We start from the raw sequence: 15,993 nt of genomic DNA on the forward strand, positions 1-15,993 counted from the left end.
TAGCTCTCATATATATATTTTTATTTATTAATAGATTTATTTATTCCGTACCATATAAACATATAATAAACTAAATACATATAAATTTCAATTATAAATCTATCTAGGCGTAGCAAAATTGCTGTTTGCCTGATTGGCTTGTATATTGTACATTTGTTAGTATTTTGTTTATATGTAATATCTTGAAAAAAAATGTTTCCTCATTTTGTTCTAAGTGTTGAATTCATTTATAAGAAAAGTTCTATATTTTATGCATGATTTTAGATATTTATATAAGGTATTAAAATTCGTGCCATTTAGTATCGTATATACTTCATTTTCAGTAAGGATATTTCGGCCAAAGTATTGTCTTCTAAAATTGCGATATATTGGACATACGCCGATAAAGTGAATCGTATTTTCAGACGCATCCATGTTACATATTGAACACAGTCCGTTAGTATTATCTCTAAAACATCTAGCATTCAGATCTAAAAGACCACATCTAGCTCGGATAATTAAACCAGTGGCACGACATGAAAATACGGTAGATAACGCTGGAGCGATATTGTAACTCAGTTGGGGGTACAGATCGTGAAATTGCGAATTAGACGATAGCTCGCATATATATGGATGACTGATTTAGGAAATATGATAGAATATTTCATATTTTATACCCATTTTCAATTGGATTTTCCACAGAATGGTTGAGATTTAGATAAGGCTCCAACAAGTGTAAATGTCGCCCGATTCGGACAAATATTGTCTCAAAGCCCACAATTGACCACCTATCTTGGCGATAAAATTGCCATTGCTAAGTAGCTGAAATGAGAAAACAAAATTGGCTTAAACACTCACATTTTTTTAATAACATTGTGTTTCGTCCGAGGGTGTTATCCTATTTAAATTTCAATTGTATATAATTATTTTTTGATAATACACAGAGAATGAAGCCGCCGAGTCGCGCCGCTGATTTTTGTCGCCACCGACTCTTTTTTGCCACTCGACGCCGCCGCCGAATATGTCGACTCAAATTAATCAAAAATATTTATTAAAAATAGAAAAAATGTTTTAATAATTGTTATATTTTCTGCCAAAATTTTGAACTTTCGATCCACAATTATTCATTATTAGGTTTCTATAATAATTCCGCAAAAATCTTGCTCAAAAGATTTGAATTATATGTACCAGAGAACGGCTGCGATCTACCGCGACCGACCAGTGTATTTAGTAAACACCAATATTTGCAATCTTAAAACACCAATTGATAAAATGAGTTTCAACCACCAATATCCAACGCAACCGACGGCTGTCGGTGGTTGTTAGCATAGACAATATAATATATATAGATGATCCATCGGTGTCAAACGATGTTTGACAGTTCCGAAGATTAAGAATAAACGAAGAAAATAACATTCTCTTTCGTTTTCCTTTTTGTAGTTTGCCAATTTTCACTCAAGGTGGTTACCTCATATCTCAGCAGTTTGGTATTCTCTTCTTTCACACAAAAAAATAAACTATGAATTTGAACATAAATTTTAAAATTTTTCTAAATTTATGGACTTTTTCATAATAAATATGTACACTTACATAATATATTGTTTTCGTAAATACTTGTTGTGAAATTGTGAATTTTTTATTAATACACACCCAGAAAAAAGTGACCCCTTCTTTAAGTTAAAATGAACTCATTGTGAAGAAAGTTGAACTTCGTATAGCGCCAAAGACATTTTTATTTGTTTGAACGATGTGATTTTCGTAGAAATTAGGAATAATGCATTCCATATATTAGTTAACATTTTCCTATATTTATATACCACTATACTACAGAATGAAAAAATTTAACTGATTTGAATTCATATATGGAATGATTTTATTGAAATTTTTTTATTCATTTCGACAAATCTTACACATTTGTGGTAAAACTTTTACTTCATAATTAGAACTGCTTACCTTCGTTTTTAAATACAATTTTATTTATTTCTATAAGCAATTTTATCTTCAATAAAAGACATGTTTTATTAATATATTGAATATATTTATTAAGAGTCAACAGCATCGAATCTCTTTGAAATATTAGTTTATTATTCCACTATTTCCATTTTCCGTGTGATATTATCAACTGTAAAACGCACTTTTTCTTCTTCTTGTACTTTTCACTTTTAATAAGTTGCTGCCTAACGATTTTGTCCTCCTTTTACAATTTCAATACCTACAAATATAAAAAATCATAAAACATTTTTGTTGCAAAAGGTTAGCGTCACTGAATATTACCTGATAATTGAAGATTCCAAAATGAAGACAAATGATAGGGTTGTTATTCTGCTGGTGTTTTCTTTCTTTATACACTATCACGAACATTGATAGATTTATTTAAAAAAACGAAAATTTTTCTCACTAATTTAAAATAACAAATATTTTATTTGTTATTTATTATATTATTTTACCAAATTATTTTTTAACAATCTCTCCGTATACCAAAACAACGCGATTCCAACTAAAAAAACAACCGACGCGCAAATATATCGATTACACCCACGCGCAAACACATCGATTACGATGACAGTTATCGATTACAGGTAGACAATAGAAATTTAGGAAAATTTCCTATATTCTAACAAGTGTGTTTCCTTAAGTTTTGAAAGGATTGCATACTTCTTAGTACGAATGAACTAAAATATTTTTCTATGCCAAGTGTTGTTCGTATGCATGAAAAACTTTCTATTATAAAGGAAGTCGCAATTATCATTTTATAAGAAATTTTACTAATTTTGAGGAAACTTGGTTTTAGTTCGGTTTTTGTTTATTTTTACGAATGCTTTGTTATCGGTGAATACAATTTTCTTTTTCAGTAGTAAATTCTTATACCCAACGAAGAAAATAGTATGAGTAAAATTCCATGCCTTATTCTAGTTAATGAACTATTCCTAACTGCTTACAGTTTAGGATTTTTTTACTGAAACGAGTAAATTTTATTATTTTTCACAAAAATTTACCTTCATGGAAATAAAATGGATAAACTATATTGATGAAAATTTTTTCCTTTAGTTTCGAAGGCACTTTTTTCTGGGTGCATATGGACGGTTGCATAAAATTAATGAAACTTTACTTAATATATCAAAAAAATACTGGTTTTCTCTTAGCGTGAGAGAGCAACAACATAGAGTTACTCTCATATGTAACAATACAAGCATATAATATGAGACAAAAAAGGAAACATAACGATTGAAGGCAATACGTGTGTTTGAGTTTTTCAGTACAGTTTGAGTCGCCGTCGCGATTCGAAGATTATTTATTGCTGTAAAACAGAAAAAATATTAAATGGAAGCGTTGGTGATCATAAGTAATATAAAATATGATAAAATTATGTTCTTTACTGGCTGGACTTGAGTTAGATGTAATGCATGACGTTTTTAGTACACACAAAAAATTTTTTTCTGATTCAAGCACGAAATTAATTGATCCAATTAATTTTTTAATTGAAATGTCTTCAATCACGGAAATGATACTATCAATTAAAATATTAATTGAAGGTCAATTAAAAAATTAATTGATCCAATTAAAAAATTAATTGATACTATTAATTTTGTGATTGATTTTTGTTTCAATTAAAAAATTTGTTGAATCAATTAAATATTTAATTGAATATTATTTAAAATTCAATTAAAATTTTAATTGGAAAAATTATCGTGAAATTTTTTTTCTGTGTATATATTACGTAAAAGTACATGTTTTTCAATGACGAAAAATATGTATACTTCATTTATAATATTAAAAACTCCATTCATATTATGTATACATTCTTGGTAAATGAAAACCTGTATTTTTATTTATTTTATGAATTGGTTTCACATAATTTATGAATCCCGTGTTTGGAAAATTCATAAAATGTATTATTTTTTTGGGTGTTGGTACTCCCTCAATTCTCTTAAGCTAATGCCAATGCTGGTAGTTGTTCCTACGATGCCGTTTGGTTTAACACCGCAAAACACTGCAAACGAACATAGGTATATACTGGTGGTGTTTTTTTTTCTTAAGAGATCGCACGGTAATTGGTGTCTTACTCACTGCCTCCGACATTTTGTGGGTAAGATTGCAATACGAAAAAAAAAACACCGGTTGAAGTTCTCTGATATGTGCATTTGATTGTGAGATTGGTTGTACAACTAATTTCATACCCATTCAGATAACCTCAATTTGATTTTATAATGCAGAAATGTCCGCCGCCGAATATACAAATTTTTATAGACTTAGCCGTCAAGACGGCGCCGCCGGTGGCAAAATTTTAGTATCAGCCTCCGCCGATAAAAATGGGTCGGCTTCCTTCTTTGGGAATACATTTGTATTCCAATTTAGACGTTTATGCAATGGATAAAGGATTTGAGATGGTACAAAAATGTTGGTCTACACGGAGGATAGGGTATAATATTGTTACGTTTTTATATTGAGGCGTATTTAATTACCCGGTAATAAAAACACAGTTCTTTTCAAATAACGACAATCTACAATTTATTTGTTTAACTGATTGGTTTCACTTATTTGGTCTTTAGCTTACGACTGACTTGACTGCTCCCTCCGCCAGGGGCTTATATACCGTGATTTGACGATTTCGAAAATTCTGGATAGTCTGGCCTACAACCATCTAGAACTATCTTGATACAATTTATCTAACACCACATATTCAACTGGTTATCTTCATTGCCTACACACGCAAAAAAATAATTCTTTCCTCCCAAACGAAATTTTAGACAAAAAAAGTTCGTTTCTCATTTGCTTTTCGCTGTAAGGAAGTGTATTTGGAAGAAAAGTATATACTTTTTGTGATAAACGTTTATTCTTTTCCAGGATGTAGAAACAATTTCATAAAGACAAACTAAAAAACATTGTTTTCTTGCTAATTGCAGTTTCCCTCACATCTTTCTCACATCCACGAGGTTTTTTAGTTCCTAACACCTTTTCCTGTAATACCAACAATGTAGAAGAAATTATACGATTTTATAAATTTTTAATTTTTTTACCTTTCGCCTGGACGGAGAATCGAACCGCGGACCATGCACTTTGTAAGCCAACACACTAACCACTGAGCTATGTACCTGTTATGGTCATCAATAGATAAATATCCATATAAGTTGTATTTATATAGCATAGCTTGCGGCGCCCAAGAACCGAATAAACAGAGTTTATTTAACAGAAACAAACATTTAGTTTGGCACCGTGGAACAGTGGTTGCTACGTCCGACTTGCATGCCAAGGGTCGTGGGTTCGATCCCTGCTTCAACCAATTTTTTGTTTGTTTTTACATATATTCCTGATATGGTCGGAAGATTCCGAAAAAATGTTCAACATTACATTCTACTATATTAAATTTTTACTATGAACTGTAAAATGTGTCTTATTAAAGACCTAAAGTCAGAAAAGAACAGTGTTTGATATAAACGAAATGGACTGTGTTGTTGGTTCAAAAATAACTTTTTTATTGAAAAAATAAAAATTTTGTCACAAACGAATATTTTTGGTGATAAAAGTGTATACTTTTCGAAGCAATTCAAAAAACTCTAACAAAAGAAAAACTTCTTTTCGGTACACGTTTTCCAAACGTTTTTTTTCTTTGCGTGTGGTAACTGTCAAACTAAAACATCTCAACCCCAGTGATGCCAATTTGGTTCTTTTAGCACCAAATTTAGTGCCTTTTGATTTCCAAAAAGCACCAAATTGTCTTTTTAGTGCTTTTTCAAAAAACGCACCAACTTGGTGCTTTCTGGCATTTTTATTTAGTGCTTTTGGTTCTTTTGAAAAGTATTAAATTTAATTGACGATATCTTCTCAAACAAAAATTCAGAATATACTTTCAAAAGCTTGAGAAACTATATTTTAGGGTATTCTTTAGAAATGTCAAAGGACGAGTGACGAATTTCTGAACGTGATAAAGATGTCATTTAAACGTTTATATTAAATTCACAAAGCACTCATAACTGACATGAGAAATAGAATCCCTCCAAATATTAATATTTCCAAATTTAATGTCGAACAAATGTTTTTCTCGCCTGAAAAAAATTTCGTGAAATTTGAAAGGCATTACATATGAATTCGAAATACGCAAACTTTAGTCATGAAATTTGTACCAATTAAATTTCTTATCAATAAGAACTATTAAATTATGTACCATTATGGTTCAGAAAATAGAGGTTGAGGAAAATTAAAACTGCGTGAAATTAATACACAAAAGTGTGAAGTTTTTTTGTTTTTTTTAGTAGAACATTGAAGGAATGTGGTATTTTGGTGCTTTTTGCCCTTTGGGAGTTGGCATCACTGCTCAACCCGGTGTGAACGGTGAAATGTTTTGGAAAAGGGATGAGGAAAACGAGTCGGTGGGAACATAGCATAACTACTGAAAAAAGTGTAGATGGCTGAGTAAACGTTTATATAAATAGGTTACAAACATACATCTATACCCTTCACCACAACTGTTGTACTGGGTATAATAAGTTTGTGCATTTGTATGGAATCCCGATCGTCTTAGTGGACATATTGAGTCGATCCGTGGACCTATTGAGTTGATCCGATCTGATCATAAATGACGTATTTACGAGTATTATATTTAAAGGCTTTGTCGATCCGATCTGATCATAAATGAAGTATTTTTTATATTTAAATGTAAAAATGACAAGAACAATAAACCAGCTGTACATACGTGTTTCTATATCGCTCCAGAAAATTGACATCAAAAGCAAGTTAAGAGGCTGCTACTCCGGAAAAAAACTTTTGCTGCGAATTAGTAATAACTTCTACGTTAACCGAAGTGAGGAAGCATATGTGTATGCACTATTTCGGAATGAATTTGTGATTGAAAGTTAAACTTATTTGGTAAATACCAAAATTCTTATTGGAAAGACAGCACTTACAAAATTCACTCAAAACACTGAGAAAGGTAAACATTTGTAACATCAGCTGACCCTTTCTGTCAAAAATACTGGGTGGTGTTGCCATAGTACTCTAATAAGAATTAATATAAAAAGACGCCTAAAAGTATGCTACGAACCCCTAGTAAAGCGACGGTTAGCAGTGGGGACACAGTGGGGGACGTTGAACAAAAAGCGAAGCGTACTTACACAGAGCGCTCGCCAGAAAAACGAAACCGGAGTAATCAAGTGGGAAATATGTCCATTGTGGATTTAACGGCAATTATGTCTACTTTATTGGATGAAAAGCTAAAGAATCTGCCAACTAGAAGCGACTTACAGGAAATCAAAGACAGCTTGAAGGAAGTTAGATCTGATATGAGCAATTTGGAGAAGGAAAATAAAATTTTAAAAGAGGAATTGAAGCAATTGAAAGAGAAAAGGGAGGAGGATAGACACCTGATGAGTCAAATGGAAGAAGAAACATGAAGGAGAAAAATTATTATAAGAGGACTTAATGCCGACAAGTCTCCATATAGAGCAGTTAGAAAGTTGATTACGGAAAACCTAAAGATGGAGAAAGAAGTTGTAATTGAGTATGCGAGAAAATTAAATGAGAAAGGGAGCAAAATGGCCGTGATCGTGGAATTTGCGTCAGCCTCGGTTGTGCTTGATATACTTAGGCATGCTAAAAATCTCGCTGGCACAAAAATTTATATTGAACGTGATCTCCCCAGTAAAAGGTTACAAGATAAGAAGGCGATGCTTCAGCTAAAAAGGGAGTTAATGAATATCGAAAAATCAAAGCGTATTTTTGTCAAAAATGACAAGCTTGCTGTCAATGGAAAAATGATTTATTGGGATCGGAACAAGATCTTAACATGTCAGAAAAAGACGGGCATGGAAGTATTGAGTGATGTCTTTGGAGAAAATTTTGTGGACGTTAATATAGATTATAAGTGTTTGTCAAAAAACTAATAGATCATAACGTAGCTTTCCATAATATTAATGATTCTGAAAATGTAATGAAAGAAATACAAATTATTGCTTATAATGTTCACGGTTTAGAGAACAAACTTCTGCACAACCAATTTTTTGAATATATAGAGAAATCTGACATTTTTATTTTAACGGAAACGCACGTAGAACCTAAAAACTACAATAGATTTTACAACAAATTTAAAAATTTTAACATAGTCTGGAAAGAAGCAGAGAGAGTGAGTCGGTATGGAAGAGCAACAGGAGGATACTTATGTGGAGTGAAGAAAGAATTATTGGGGAATGGTATAAGTTACAGAAGTAAGAGATATGGAGATATGCTTGTGTTAGAAGTAAAAACGGAAATGATGGAGTTGGATATTATTCCCATATATCTCAGACCGGCAGCTTGGTGTTCAGAATTTGATAAGTTGAAAGAAATTATGAGAAATGATGAGATTGTAAATCCGATAATAATAGGAGACTTTAATGTCCGAATTGGAGAAATGCAGCAGTGTGTAGAAGGACTAAAGTTTAATTCTGGTCTCGATGTTAGAAGGTCGATGGATAAGATATGTAATCCTAATGGCAAAAATCTATTGGAGCTATGCGATGACTATGGGTTAATCATTCTCAACGGCAGAACATTGGGAGATGAAGAAGGAAGTTTCACTTTTATGAATGCTAACGGCTCGTCTGTTAATGATATATGTGCAGTGTCCATAGAAATGTTAAAATGTGTAAAAGAGTTCACAGTGGAAAACCAAATATGGTCTGACCATTTACCAATAAGTTTGAAGATGAAGATTGAGGGAAGGAATCAATCCACACGAAAAATGGAACTTCTACCAAAACTGAAATGGAATAAAAGCGATATTCAAGCCAAATTTAACGAGAACCTTGAACTGAAGGCGGGAGTTAGGCAGATAAAATTAGCTGATCTCAACGACATAATACACAAATCGCAACAGCGGCCTTACAGGAAGAAAAATGACAAAACATACAAACAAAGGTGGTTTGACAAACAGTGCGAAAAAGCTAGAAGCAAAACAATGAATATGTTGAAGAAGTTTAGGAAAAGTAATCTTCCGATTGACAAAAAGATGTATATCCTGGCAAGAAAGGAGTACAATGGGACTTGCAAGAGAAAGAAAATCGAGTACTACAGACATCTTGAGCAAAAATTGGAGTATGTAACTGAGAGTAAAATGTGGTGGTCAATAGCAAGAGAGATACGACAGGAACAGAATAATATTGGTTATAGCTTAGATACAAATACATTGACCGGTTACTTTAGTACCTTGCTGAACCCAAGATTTTCAGTCCCAAATGTGTCATATGCATCAAACATGTGCTTTGATGTCTACACTGATGCCCCGGTTACACTGGAGGAATTAAAATCACAATTAATAAAGGCGAGGGAGAATAAAGCTCCAGGCGAGGACCGCATTCCTTATGAGTTCTTCCAAAACGCAACCGAAGACTTTTAAAAAACCTTAGCAGAAACTTATACCCAAATTCTTAATAGAATGGAAGACCTCGATCTTTTTAAGAAAGCGGTAATATACCCTATACATAAAAAAGGAGATCTAAACGAACCAAGCAACTATAGAGGAGTTTCGTGTATGAATTGTGTGGCAAAAATTATGATGGGTATAATTACAGAGAGATTATCGGAATGGATCCACAGAAATAATGTATTGAACGAGTACCAAGCAGGCTTTCGGAAGGGATACTCCACCCTCGATAACGTTTACAATATTGCAGCAATTGTCCACTTAAAATTTGCAGAAATAAAAAGAGTTTATGCATTTTTTGTGGATTTCCGAGCAGCTTTTGATCGAGTTCCTAGACATCTGTTAATTTATAAATTACACCTACTAGGATTATCAACTAAAATTATAAATTTTATTGACAATGTCTATAAAAATACACAATCTGCCGTGTGGAATGGAGTCGAATTTGGACCGTATTTTCAAACTTTTGCGGGTGTAAAGCAAGGATGCCTTCTATCCCCTCTTTTATTCACATTATATCTGAATGATATGAACGAAAGTCTTGGAGGTGGATTATCGATAGATGAAACAAATATAAGATTGTTGATGTATGCAGATGACATCGTGCTGTTAGCAGATGATGCAGAAGTATTGCAAAGTATGATACAAAATTTAGAAAGTTATTGTTCACAATGGGGCATGGAGGTTAACCTCTCAAAATCGGAGATTCTAATATTCCGGAAAGGAGGGAGAATTACGGCAAATGAGAAATGGTACTTCAGGAACGAACAGTTAAGAATAGTTTCGGAATACAAATATCTTGGAATAACATTAACACCTAAATTGGCTTTTTCAAAACATGTTTGCAATAGAAATAGATTGGCGAAAACTTGCCCTAATATAACATGGAAAAATTACATATCTAGGTCAGAAGTATCTTTGATGGCGAAATGGAAAATGTTTCTAGCGGTTTGCAGATCGATTCAAACGTATGGAGCTCAGATATGGGGATATACATGCTTCGAAGAAGTAAATAAGCTATATCGGTATTTCTCGAAGAGAATCCTCAAACTCCCTGAAAATACACCAAATTACGTTATTGCATTGGAGACACATCAACAGGAAGGATATATTTACCCGTACGAATTGCACCTGGGTTATATTAAAAAAACAATATTCGACTATGGAAGCAATAGACTCCCACAGATTTTGTCAAAAAAAGTTGTCGCAAAAAAAGTATTTTGGTATGAGCATCTAAAGGAACAAGTGGAATATATCAATTTAAGTATGGAGCAATCTTGTGAGAATAAGCTAGAGTGGAAAATAATGACGAACCAACTTTTAAATTATCTAGAGAGTAATGCTCCACAGAAACATATGAACTCAGCCAGACAGAGCCAAAGTAGGATTTACAACAGCTTGGATTATTCTATTTCAATCAACAAAAGATCTCTTATATTATGAAAGCCAGAGCAGATGTACTGAATTTGAATGGACGAACTTATAGAGATTTAGAATCTAGGAATTGTTCCCTGTGCAATCTAAGAGAAATGGAAACTATCCAGCATTTTTTAGGAAGATGTCCGGTCCTAAATGAATACCGAATAAAGTATTTTCAAAGTAATATTTTGTCAGATCAAGAAATTATTTTTATTTTAAATGGTTGTACAGAAGATAGGTGGAATAACTTATATCAGTATATTAAATATGCACTGAAGTATAGATCTAGTCGTATTGCTGAATTTAATTATTAGAATATATATAGATTTTTAGCGAGTAAATAAGCAGACGGTTTACTTCTAAATCATGCTTATAAACATTAATCTGTTATTTTGAAATTTCAGATGTACATTATTATATGCATTTTCTACCAGTTAATTTGAAATTGTAATTGAAATATGAGTTTTTTTAATTGTATAACTGAAAATCAAAAAGAAAAGATTAAATAAACTAAACTAAACTAATATTTAAATGTTTTGTAAGTCTCGTAAATCTTTCAAAATGAAGTTTAGCACAAGGAGTATAATTTACATTCTAAATTTGGTTGAAATCGGTTCAGATTTAGATATGGACCCTATATCGGTCAAAGTTTTACACCGAATTACGTGAGACTTTGCACAGGGAGTAGAATTAAAAATATGAAATCACTCTCTTTTCATATTTTTAATATATAATTTTAACTTTTCTTATTTCAAATAGATTAAAAACAGTGCAGGATATATTAACATTGTCATTCCGTTTGTAACACATCGAAATATTGCTCTAAGACCCCATAAAGTATATATATTCTGGGTCGTGGTGAAATTCTGAGTCGATCTAAGCACGTCCGTGTGTCCGTCCATCCGTCTGTTGAAATCACGCTAACTTCCGATCAAAACAAGCTGTCGACTTGAAACACAAGTAGTTGTTATTGATGTAGGTCGGATGGTATTGCAAATGGGCCATATCGGTCCACTTTTACGTATATAAAAGATTTGGCTTGCGGAGCCTCTAAGAGAAGCATATTTCATCCGATCCGGCTGAAATTTGGTACATGGTGTTGGTATATGATCTCTAACAACCACGCAAAAATTGGTCCACATCGGTCCATTATTATATATAGCCCCCATATAAACAAATTCCCAGATTTGGCTTGCGGAACTTCAAAGAGAAGCAAATTTAATCCAATCCGGCTGAAATTTGGTACATGGTGTTGGTATATGGTCTCTAATAAACATGCTAAAATTGGTCCCCACACTGGTAGAAAAAGTTTCGTTAATACGATGAATTTCTACGATGTATTAACGAATTTCTTCATTAAAAGTCAGCCAACGTAGCATTTCGTTATAACAACGTAATTTTACGTTATATTTACGAAACCCTTTATGGAGTATATTTCGTAGTATTAACGAAAATTTATTCATTGTATTGATGCAGCTTATACGTTGTATGAACGAAAATCATTCATTGTATGAACCCAATTTTTTCATTGTATTAATGAAAGGCGAACGTTGTATAAATGAACACAAACGTTCTATTAATGAAACGCAACCAATTATTGCATTTGAATGTAGTCATTGGTAGTATATTCTTTTTTGTTAAGATCTTTGAAATAGGATTGATATACTCGTACAGTAGGAAATAATATTTATTGGTAAATTAAGTAATTTAATAATCATATAGTGTGACTTTCACTAAAAAAAGCCTCTAATTTCTAAGACCAAAAAATGATAATCGTATCGCCGTGTCCATTTATCCAATTTATTTTTTGCAACCAAAGGTTCATTACGGCAATTGTTCCGCTGTAGAAACTACATCACTTGGTGTATTCATTTCCCATCAGGTGCACTTTCATGTGATTGCAAATATATGTTAGATCGATTGGGATAATTGATAGAAATTGCATTGCTTCAACCGATTTCGAACCAATCTCTTCTCTGTGTGTAGTAGTAGTAGAAAATATTAATATATTTATTGTTTTACTTGGTTTAAAAGCTGTAAATGGATTCATGATAAATTGGTACTTACATTCCTGCCAATTTTACACTGAAAAAATGTTGTCGTGAGGTCACAAATTTCATGTCCTTAAAATACGAATGCTAATTTTACTTAGCTTAGAAGATGCATTTCTCTGATATAAACTTTGTTTAACACCATTTTAAATCCATTTAAAATTTATCGTATTTAAAAATACAAATAAATATGAATTTTTATTAACGAATAATTTTGTACTTAATTTAATTTTTACATTTAAGGCCGGTATTAAGTTGACATTATCGCCCTAAAATGGCCATGTTTTCACGTTTAATTTGCTTTCATAATTCATTTTAAAGAAAATAAACCTTTTCAATTGATGCTTTGGATCATTCCCCATCAAGTTATAATACAATTTGCCAAAAAAGATATGTCATTCTGCTTTTAGATATTCGATTTTTGCCGCTAAAATGAACAATAATTTTAGCGGTAAAATTCACAGCATACGAAAATTGCAAAAAGTGCTCAAAATCTAATTTGGCGACAAAACTTTAGAGGCTCATAAAAGACAAACGGCAACCAATCTGGCAAAATCCAGAAATTACTTTTCTCTTCTCATCGAGTACTTTTGGCTGGGATAATTGATTTTTTGTTTGGAGACAAAAATTTGAATTTTGCGTCACAGTGTTATAATTCTTTGTTTTTAGAATAAAATGAGAATGTTTGAACTAATTCTTAAAAAAATAATAATAATAAAAAAATTTGTATATAAGTATATTCATAATATTTGCGTCAACTTAAGGTTGAATTTAATACCATGCGTTAATCCGTGCGTTGATGGAAGGGTTGATTTTTTCTGTTTGAAGCACTCTAACCGAGCTGTTACCTTCACCCAGAAAAAAGTTAAAATGAACTAATTGTGAAGAAATTTGAACTTCGTATAGCGCCAAAGACATTTTTATTTTTTTGAACGATGTGATTTTTCGTTGAAATTAGGTAGAATACATTCCATATATTAGTTAACATTTTCCTATATTTATGTACCCTTATACTACAGAATGAAAAAATTTAACTGAATTGAATTCATATATGGAATGATTTTATTGAACTTTTTTGATTCATCGGGACAAATCTTTATATGCAATTTTTTCTTCAATCAAATACACGATTTATTAATATATTAAATATATTTATTAAGAATCAACAGCATCGACTGGCCTTGAAATATTAGTTTATTATTCCACTATTTCCAATTTCCATGTAATGTCATCAACTGTAAAACGCATTTTTTCTTCTTCTTGTACCTTTCACTTTTAATAAGTTGCTGCGTAACGATTTTGTCCTCCTTTTACAATTTCAATACCTACAAATATAAAAAATCATAAACCAATTTTTTCCAAAAGGTTGGCGTCACTGAATGTTGCCTGTTAATTGAAGATTCGAAAGTGAAGACGAATGAAGGGGTTGGTATTCTGTTTGCTTTCTTTATACACCATCACGGGCATAATTTTTTCTCACAAATTTAAAATAACAAATATTTTATATATTATATTATTTTACTATATTATTTTTTAACAATCCCTCCGTATACGAAAACAATGCGATTCCAACTAAAAACCGACGCGCAAACATATCGATTACATCGATGACAGGTATCGATTACAGGTAGATAAAAGAAATATAGGAAAATTTCCTATATTCTAACAAGTATGTTTCCTTAAGTTTTGAAAGGATTGAATACTTCTTAGTATGAACTAAAATATTTTTCTATGCTAAGTGTTATTCGTACGTATGATAAGCTTTCTATAATAAAGAAAGTCAGAATTATCATTTTATAAGAAATTTTACTAAATTTGAGGAAACTTGGTTTTAGTTTATTTTTACGAATGCTTTGTTATCAGTGAATAAAATTTTCTTGTTCAGTAGTAAATTCTTATACCCAGCGAAGAAAACAGTATTAGTAAAATTCCATGCCTTATTCTAGTTAATGACCTATTCCTAACTGCTTTCAGTTTAGGATTTTTTTACTGAAGCAAGTAAATTTTATTATTTTAAACAAAAATTTAACTTATTGGAAATAAATTGGCTAAACTAAATTGATGAACATTTTTTCCTTTAGTTCCGAAGGCACTTTTTTCTGGGTGTTGAAGGAGAAAATTCAACTCTTCAATCAACGGACGCATTAACGCATGGTATATAATTCAACCTTTAGTCAACCATATCCTTCGAGCTGAAAACAAATTCGAAAAGATTTGAATTCTTTTAAAGAGAAGGGTCAGGGCCACAAAAACTGAAGTACTGATTTTTCACTCCAAGGTTTCCACCCACGTGTCCCTTACATTTCAAACAAATCAGACAACATGCTTTTTCGTTTATATACAGAAATACAGCGAATATGCAGGTGTAAAACGGTACGTCTTAACAAACGTCGAGGAGTGGGTGTTCCCTTTCCAACAATTTTTTTTAATTATGTTATGCATTCAAGTTGTTGGGCATTCTTCTACATATACAAAGAATCTATGCTTCCCGTCCAATAAATCGGAAAAATAAAAGTACATAAAAATGTACCATATTAACATTTGTTAAAATGTTGGACACGGAGAACATGCCTATATACTGGAAAATCAAGCACCCTCTACGTTGCTTGTCAATTTCATGTAAATTTAAGTTTTTTGCTTAAAAAAGACTGGCAGAAGCCTGTGCAAAAATCATAAAATTATGAACCGAGTTCCCATTTATGGAGAACCCTCTACTTTAAATTTTAAAAAAATCGGACATCTATACGACCATGAATAATTGTTTTTAATTGTTTCAAATAACGGGATATCTCAAAAACTGTTCCATAATTTTTTTTAACATTTTTTTTCGAATTCAGCAGATCAAAATACATAAGAAAAGATACCTATCATCAAATGTACATTTTCTGTGTAAACTAGTGTTATCGACATATACAGAGTGGATAGCAACCTTAAACTTTCCTGAAAATTCCAAGAAAATCCGGAAACTTTCCTTAAAGTTTCAAAGTTTTGTGCAAGGAGAAGGTTCCCTCCCGTATAAATACCCAAAAATAGGGTACACCATTGATTTCATAATCTCCCCCTACGGCCCTTGCAAATTTCAAGTAAACTTGAGAATTTTAGTTTTTTTCGGTTTTAGAGGAGGTCCGTCTTCCCGATCAAATATCGAAA

General features: G+C 32.0%; 1 long non-coding RNA gene across 1 annotated transcript; it reads right to left on the reverse strand.

Moving 5' to 3' along the window:
* Window positions 1-6,972, reverse strand: LOC142238653 (uncharacterized). Its single transcript, XR_012722780.1, has 2 exons — window positions 6,671-6,972; window positions 1-801 (listed from the first exon to the last, which is right to left on the reverse strand). It is a non-coding gene; the product is annotated as an uncharacterized LOC142238653 (long non-coding RNA).
* Window positions 6,973-15,993: the final 9,021 nt, after the last annotated feature.

The sequence above is a fragment of the Haematobia irritans genome, chromosome 5 (genome assembly GCF_050003625.1).
Source record: "Haematobia irritans isolate KBUSLIRL chromosome 5, ASM5000362v1, whole genome shotgun sequence".
NCBI classification, from domain to species: Eukaryota; Metazoa; Arthropoda; class Insecta; order Diptera; family Muscidae; genus Haematobia; species Haematobia irritans.